Genomic DNA, 9,121 nt, shown 5'->3' on the forward strand with positions numbered 1-9,121 from the left:
TCATATATCCAAGTAATACACATCTGTAAATCTTTGTTCTCAAGGAATATTTGCTCACATATAGAAATGAACTAATGTAACATTTAAAATTAAATTTAAGCACTGCTTGTTTTCAAACATGATGCCTTTGTGCTATGTCAAATTACACAGCTTGAAACAACTAAAATATTAGGGGCCAGGAGTGAGCAGAGGACCACAAAGAATTATTGACAAATGAATGCACATTATGCAGAGTAGAATACACATAAAATGTCTATGAATCCCAGGTATCAGACTGAAAAAAGCAGAGTTATAAATGACAGACCATTATCTAGTGTAACCCTGATATAACAGTATAATCCTGAGTAGATTTAAACAGAGTTAAGGCTCCAAGACATCTAATAGCAGATTGCCCTTATTTATTACTTGGTGCACAATAGCACCAGCCATGAGAAGTAATTGAATTATCATTTTTACAAGTTCAAATCTCATTCATGTGCTAGACATACAAGATATTTAATTCAACAATATAGCATTTATGCTAATCACTTCAAGTATTATATTAGTATCATACACATCATACATACTATATTGTCTCCCGAAAACTTAAACCAATAAGATGCCGTTATACTGGATTATCTACAAAGATAAATGCAAAATGTACTTACAACACTGTTTTGTCAATTTAATCATACTTCTTATTGCCCTTAATGGTGTCCTATTGCACAAGACTTCCAAAACACTTGACAAACAGCAAGTTCTATGGATACCTTTTCTTTCAGATTTTCCACAAAGGAAAAATCTTTAGAAATATATATAAAAATGGTACAAAAGTCTCTTATTAAATATTGTTAATACAGATCAACTGTTATAGCAGAAATAAATCTCTTTACAATTTACTTTAACACAAAAAAAGGTACCAACAAAAGCTTTTCAATCAATGTAGGAATAGCTACAATCCCAAAAAAAGTTTAGATTTAGTCCACCAAGGAAGAGAGTTTTTCAAAATTCTAAGAATATTCACCAAGGCGTGGCTAATTTTGTAAACTATGAAACAATCGTCTCTCAATAAATTCATTGATTGAACCTCATGGTATTTAAAAAAAAAAAATCAGTCCTTAAAAATGTTCACAATTTCCTTGACCCAGCTGCCAAATTATCCATTTGTGCCATTTGTTTCATGGTCTTAACAGGATTCTTGAATTTGACAATACAAAGGCTGGTACTGTACTCAGGTCATAAATGTTAGGGGAGGATACTGTTCTTGGCAAGTAAAAGCTGACTATAGGATTACATATGCCATCTTGAGCTATATATCTTACAACACTAGTGACAGCACTAAAGATTGTGAAAGTGTATATAGAAAGCCCTCTCTCTCCCCCCAAATATATGCTAGCCCTTTCCCTTTAAACATGACCAGTAATACTCCTCAAAATAAACTAAGTTAAACCAAGTACAACAGGAAAGAAAACAGCAAGAGGAAAAAAAATGCTGTTCTTCCTCAGTGCCTAAGTGCTGCTCCAGAGCTTCAGCTGTCTTTAACGTACCCTCTTCGGTATTTCCAGTTACTAGAATTTACGTTAATCAGAATTCCCAGGCCTGTTGGCCCATGAGCATTCAGGGAATAAAGGTTTTAGACTCAATTCCCTCTGGACGCTTCTCTTTGATTTAGTTACACACTACTGGTGATTTTGGGAAATTGTTCATCTGCCGATAGGAAACTGGAATCATGTGAACTCCCCACCCCCAGAGTAAATCAGTGGGTATGAGACCTCTACTGCAGAGGAATAGTAAGACTTTCTGGCTATCAACATACAAGCAAAATGAAACCTCTACCTTGCCAAATGCCATCATCAAACCCAGATAATGCAGCTTCCATGTTTTTTCAATTTCTTGCTGAGATAAGGGTTTGGACGACCAAAAGCTGACTAAAACTCAATCCAAAAAAAGGGGAGGTGATGCAGGAAGGTTGGGGAAAACATCAGAAGGGTACATGAGGGATCCTTCATTCAAGAGGTTTACAGCATGGGACTCCTGATAGTTACATGATAGCCTTATCCACTTTTGATTGCTCCCAGATTCACAGGTGGACAAAAGCTCCTTTTATTTTTCTGGTAATGCAGAACATTATGGGGAACGTTTCTCTCAGGCTGTGGACCTCACCACATTTATCTATGCTTTTAAGACATCTAAATTAGATGAACTCTACATGGAGCAAGCCTTTGAGAAGCCAGTGCAGAACACTAATGCAGTTTGGTATTTCGGCCTCTGTCTCTGACTTCCTGTTTGCCAAACAGTGCAATTCCAGGTGGCAACATTGATCTATAAAGGCCTATACAGAGCAGGTCCTGACTACCTGAGACTACCTCACTGCATGTTTATCACTGCAAGTGGAGCTCAAAATCCCTACATGTGAACTTCTGGAGGTTAGGCAGCCTCACTAGGGTGCTCCCAACTCTGAAGTTGACTTTCCCCATTTGGTGCAGAGCTCAAAGCCTTGTCTACATGACAGTTACTGTTTGCTTCCAATGGGTATAGCTGAGCTGGTGCTGAACATGGTTGCTTGCGGAGACACTTGCAGCCAACTGTTTTAGCTGCCCATATTGCTGATGCCCATTGTCACCAATGAATACTTTTCATACTGTAGAGAAGGCTAAAGTGAGCTGACTTTCATACCTTCTCAGGCTTTTGTTAAAGGATATAGGAGAGTATAAGGGGCAGTTTTGCTTTTATGGTACAATTGAGGCCTGGGGGGAGGGGAGAGGGGGATTAGACACCATTGACCCTAGTTCATATTATTTGTACAGGTCTTTAAAAATATGGTATATGTACACATAGTTTTATAGATTAAAAAATAATGGTCTTCCGACACACTTTTACAAAACTCCCATTCAACAATTATCAATTGCAGCATGAGTTATGGAACTTCAGAAACCAAAAATCTAGTCAATTCAGTTTTACCACCAACTCACAGAGAAAGAGCATAAGCAAAGTCTCAGTTTCCCCAGCCTTGCACAAAAAAAAGGAGGACATTTATTTCAAGGAACACAAAGTGAGGTATACAACAAAAATTAAAAATGAAATGTAGTCTTCTGTTTGGCATTAATTATAGGTTGGGTTAGTAGCATGACTTATTATTAGGTTGTCTGGCATGTCCACTACAGACCTTACTTTCAGTATTATAACTTTGCCAAACATTTACCATTTGGGCTCAGATTTCCCATGCTGGGGATCTGCTTCAGACACAGTTCTTTGGGAAAAGTTTAGTGAAAGCAGTTTGGCTGTTCTTGAGAACAAAACCAACATTTTTCCAATGTTAAAAATTTTAGGTGACTACCTTTGAAAAGCTGTAGCATGCATGTAATTTTAGAGAAAATGACTTGAAATTTGGCAGGAGGTGGCCCTTGTACCAGGGATGTGCCTTTTGTTTTCCCCATTAAAATCCACCCACATTTAGCCAAGCCTTTGAAAAATCATAGTTTGAACATATTTAGGAGAGACTTGCTGAAGCTTTGCAGCTTCATTCCCCTGAACTTTTCCTACATTGCAGCTCTTGGCTACTGTGGGCTATGCTTGGGCTGGGCACCAGAACTGAGAGAAGGGAGCCTGTCTCTTCTGTGCCCTCAATGCTTCTCCTCCCACTCCAGGCCCAGGTAGCAGGGAGGAAGAAGCTGCCTGATTTGACTGCAGAGGAAATAAGAGGCAGACCTGGAAGGGAACTGAAGAGAGAAATAGATTGGGGTAAGCAGCCTGGAGATACTGGGACGGGAGCCTGGGATTGGAGGCTAGTAGGGGTGAAGGAGACAGAAACTGGGATTGGGAGATGGTGTAGCAGAGACTGGGATTTGGAACCAGGGAGGGAAAGTGGAGGTGGGACTGGGAGCCAATGGAGGCAGGGGGTAGAGGGAAGAGGGAGAAGCCTCAGCGTAGGGGAGAACTAGGATTGGCTGAGTGCAAAGACAGGGACTGGGACAGGGAGTCCAGAATGGTGATATTAGGACTTGCTGGGCAAAGAGACTGGGACTGGGATGAGAAACCTGAGGAGTGACGACTGGGACCAGCTAGGGGAAGAGAATGGGACTGGGACAAGAAGACAGAAGTTGGGAAGAGAGAGCACTGGACCAGGGAGAGACTGAAGGAATGGGGCTGAAGGTGTCACACTTGAGGGAGAATAGGTAGCAGATTGCCTTCAGAGTCAGCACAGAACCCAAGACTCCCAAGTCTCACCATTCCTCTGTTGTCAGCAAATACCTGTCAAACCCAGTGGCAAAGTGTCCCCTCCCTGGCTAGTGTTTGTCCACACAGAGGACAACTTCCTAGTGCTATCAGTTATTTCATTAGCTCAATAGGCAACATATCATGACCAGGACATGCATGGCCAAACCTAGTGGGTGGAGCAGGGGTCAGGATCAAGGAGTCAAGTAGAGGGTCAGACCCAGGAGCAAACAGGACTGGAGCAGAACAGGAATGAGGCTGAGAACAAGACTAGAAATAGGGCAGGCACAGGAATGCTAGGACTGGTGGGCATAAGCTTTCAGCAGCCAGCAACCTGCTGCAGCTGCTGCTGAGCTTAAAAGCAGGCCAATCAGGCAGCCCTACTGCAACCCAGTGGAGCTCATTAATCTGCCTGAAGGCTCGTCCTCGGGTTCAGCTGAAGGAGCTCAACCTTCACGGACACCTTCTAGGGGCCCTCAGGTCAGGCTTTTCAGGATGAGCTCAATGGAAGTCCTGCAGTAGACCTGGTGCCTGGACACTCCCCACAGCTCCCATGACCAGTTATCAGGACCACAGCCTTCACAATCCATTAGGTAATGAAACCTAACCTGCAATTCATCTGGAGCCCAGAATCTGCCAAACTAGGTATTCCTCTTGTCCTTGGACCACTACAGATGGCGGTGGTGGGTTGGGCAGACCAAGGAATAGGTTTTTACATAAAGTTTTTGGAGAGAAATGTGGAATTCCACAGGAGTTTTCTTTGACTCTAGTAGCTGCAGTTTGAACGTCAATAGGTTGATTTGCTCCATGATCTTCAATGAACCTATATAATGATGGTCTAACTTGGCTGTCAATCGGATTGACCGGAGGTTTCTGGTTGACAATCAGAGCACGTCCCCCATGATGAGGATATGTACAGCCTGCTGGCCCTGATGGGCAGAGCCCTCAATCTGATACAGTTCTGGTTGGAAGTCCACGGAGCCAGAAGACATGTTCTCAAAAGAGGCAGGTTGTCTCCAAGGCAGCAGGAGAAAAGGAACAAAGTGTGCCATGTTGCTCATAAGATTGACTGCAAATAGGACCACCATGCAATGATGGGAACGAGGCAGATCCACAATGAAGTCCAGGGCTGGGATGGGGTGGGCAGCAGCTGGAAGAGGCCAAATGAAGTCATGCATGGGTTCTTCATTCAGGAGCAAAGGTCACAAGAGCCAACATATTTCTTGACGAAAGACTGCACACCCAGCCGCTAGAAGTTCCATGAAGCTAAGCTCCACATTTTAGTTTGACCAAAGTGACCCTGAGCCGTGTATTGTGACAAAGTTTCAGGACTTCGAGTTCAGGAAGACCATTAGGGACATAAATGCATTCTTCATAGTTAAGGTTAAGATTTTTCCATGGTTATTTTTCTTAGAGAATGAGCAGGCTGTCCTAGAGGCGGATTGAGTAGACTGGCTTCTTTATTGCAGTACTTGTTCCCATGGACCCAATTGTTGAGTAAGCACTGAGTTAATCACATCACTCTCTTTTATCTAAGTTAATATGTAAACATCTACATTTACTACAACACCCCCAAAACCCTTATTGAGTAATATGACCACCCATACAGTGAATATTAATAGCTATATGCTGAATATAAATTATCCCCACCCCTGTTTACTGTTTACAGTATTAAGCATATTCTAGAGACATTTTTACCTTGAAGATACATTTCTTTGTGGTAATTGCAGCCACAAATTCCCTTGATCAGCAGTTCACAGGAAAGGGAGGAAGAGGCCATGACTCTGAGCTCCTTTATGTAGCCAGGAAAGGAAGGGAGGGGGAGATAACACTTCTTTACACAAAGGGTATTCTTTAGACACCCACATTACTTATGCAGCTGCAACATTTATCAATCCTTAACAAGCAGAAGGGAAGGGAGAAGGATGGCACTTTGTCAGCACACCAGTGGTTTCCCAGGTCTCTACTTAACCCTTATATATCCTAACAATTTTAAGTCATGGACAGGTCATGGGCAATAAACAAAAATTTATGGAAGCCTGTAAACTGTCCATGACTTTTACTAAAAATTGTTGGAGAGAAGAAGCTAACTGCTGGGGGGGGGGGAGGCTGACAGCTTGAGCCCCACTCCTGGGAAGGGGGAGGCTGATACCCCCTGACACTGCCAGGGGGGCATGCAGCTATAACTCTGGCTCCAGCTCCAGCCCCAGCTGCAGCCCTTGAAAGCAACAGCCATGGCTGCTGGGGATTGGGGTGACAGTTCCGGCCCCAACCTTGCCCGCAGCCAGCTGCAGCAGGGGCTGATGCCAAAGAAGTCACGGAGGTCCGTTAAAGTCACGGAATCCATGGTCTCCATGACTAAACAGTATCCTTACCCATGGTAGAGAATCCCATTCTGTAACTGGAAACCTGAACTGGGCTAGGTATCTGTATTGTCCATGGCCTGGCAGATCCAGGTAGCAAATGATGGACATTAGGCTCTCTTCTACCATTCTATTGGGAAAGCTGGATGGTTGAAGGACTGCCAAAAGAGGGTCTGTGTGGGATTCAATGTACTCATCTTTGCGGGCTGAGCTCCACCTTTCCATTTCTAACACTCGGGTGGTAAGTCATGACAAACTCACATCAGGGGACAACTAGTGACAAATCTGATGCTGATTTAAGTTTCAGGATGTGCAGAGATATTCCAAGTTCTTGTGGACATTAAGGACTTGAACTGGGAACCAGATTCCTTCCAGAGGGTGATGTCACTCTTCAAAGGCTGCCTTGATACCCCAAATGTCATACTTCCTTTCTGCCAGAGTTAATTTCATGAATAAAAAGCATGTGGGTGGAGTGGATTATGTGGACCCATTTGATGCGTCAGTACGGCTGTCAAACTCTGGAGTGCAATCCAGACCAGTGAGGGCTTGTGTCCTCACCTGCCTTAGAATCATAGGACTGTTAAGGACCTCGAGAGGTCATCTAGTCCAGTCCCCTGGACTCATGGCAGGATTAAATAACCCTAGATGCATTGTAACCCTTGGTGCCTTAAAATAGTCTGCTGCTGTAGCTCCCTTGTCTGGATGCTCCCAGCCAGCATACAAGCATGCACTGTGTGTCTATGTGATAAGCAGAAGTGGTCCAGCAACCTGCTTGTTACTGTCACAGGGAGCGCCACTCACTGCTTGTCTGGCGCCTCCTCCTGGTCACTCTGGGGATTAGCTCTCGAGGTCAATGCACCCTTCCTGCGGTCGCACGCGGTCGCACACAGTCACTCCATCTCTCTCTCTGGTCTGCAGGCCCTCTCTCGTTCCAAGAACCACAATCTCCTCTTCATGACTCGGCCCTCTGGCCAGGTCTTTCAGAGTTCCCCCCACTTCTGGAGTACAGTCCTTCAGTACTCTGTCACTCCCACAGTGACCCAGGCAGTCTTTCAGTTCACTGCTCTGCCAGTGCCACTTCCCTAGTGGTGGATAGGGGAACCTGGGCCTGCCCTCTACTCCAGGTTCCAGTCCAGGGATCCTCAACCCAGCAGTTCTGGGCTCTATTCTCCCAGTCCTCACTGATCTTTCCCTGGACTGCTTCCTACCACTCCCGGTTCTCCTCCTTACTCTGGGTGGACCAGTTCCAAAGCCTCCTCCCTCTCCCCAGGGAGTGACTGCCCTTTCCCAGCAGCAGCCCTGTCTGTTGCCAGGTTCCTGGCTTTATAGGCCCCACCTATTCCTGCACAGCTGAACCTGTTTGCAGTCAATTCCCTGCTCCCTGCCTCTTCCTCCAGATGCAGCCTATGGAGTTAATAGGTCTACATGGCCACCTAAACCCCTTCCAGTCCTGTGTGGGGTGGACATGCCATCACAGTTACCCACCAACCATACTTTATTATCCACCAGCTTTTTGGTTACACCTGGCAAGATGACCCCAACACACACACCCATGACCCAAATTTTCCCAAAATCATGTGCTCTGCAGTGTCCGGCCCCTTCCTGGACCATTCGGAGGAATAATAAGGTTTATTTGCTCCTCTACAGGGACAAAATACACAGCTTATTACTTTACCTGGTGCTAACAATCACTTCAATTCAAACAGCATGGGGTTGGTTTAGATTAAAAGTAAAAACAAGTTTAAGGAGATAGGATTTTAAGTGAGTTCAAGTATAAAGGAGAGAGTTAGAAATGGTAACAAGCAAATAAAAGTAAGAGTGAGACTTAACAAAACTACAGACTTAGTTCAAGGTACGATTTTTATCACACTACCTCTTCCTGAAAGATGGCAAAGCACCCTTCTAGTCACGATCTCCCACAAAGTCCAAAGTGCTCGGTTCCTTTGTCTTCTTAAGTGAAAGACAACTTGGGGCTCTTTACTCTTCCCTTTTATAGTCCAGTGAAGCTTTGAAATGGAATCTTCTGAAGATTGCCCCCCCAAAAGTAAAGTTCATTCAAGCTGTGGAGAAGACATGGTGTCTGCTAGTAAACAGAATTCTGTACTGGCTTCTTCCCCTGCTGGTATTTGCTAAAATCACTTGACCCATGATTGCTAATTAACTCTGATGACATCTGGCTGGAGGTATCTGCCAATCCTTTGTCTGGGAGAAACTTGTTTACCCAGTTTCCAGCCTTGTCTGGTAAATACATTTAAAAGTTTCACATATCCTTCATCTTTGTATAGTCCCTTGGGAGTTTACCACAGATATCCCCCACAAGAATACTACTGCTCAGTGTGTTATTAGTTTTCCAATGATACCTTACACGACACATCTCAGATACGATTTATGACAACAAATTAGAGTAGAGTGAACTTGTCAGGCCAGCTGAAACTCACTACCATGGGTTCTCAACCTTTTTCTTGCTGAACCCCCCATCAACATGCTATAAAAATGCCAGGGACCAATGGGGATGGAGGGGGAACTCGGGGCTCTGGGCCGGGGGGGACCCTTGGGCATAGGCA

General features: G+C 44.3%; 1 protein-coding gene across 1 annotated transcript in view; it reads right to left on the minus strand.

Annotated features, from left to right (window-relative positions):
* CPQ (carboxypeptidase Q) overlaps positions 1–8,649 on the minus strand; it is a 228,991-nt gene extending 220,342 nt beyond the window's left edge. Inside the window, exon 1 of the mRNA XM_045008096.1 lies at positions 8,431–8,649. The gene's annotated coding sequence lies outside the window, so the exon portion shown is untranslated. The remainder of the gene's footprint in view (positions 1–8,430) is intronic.
* Between the last annotated feature and the right edge of the window lie 472 nt (positions 8,650–9,121).

The sequence above is a fragment of the Mauremys mutica genome, chromosome 2, assembly GCF_020497125.1.
Source record: "Mauremys mutica isolate MM-2020 ecotype Southern chromosome 2, ASM2049712v1, whole genome shotgun sequence".
Classification (NCBI taxonomy): Eukaryota; Metazoa; Chordata; order Testudines; family Geoemydidae; genus Mauremys; species Mauremys mutica.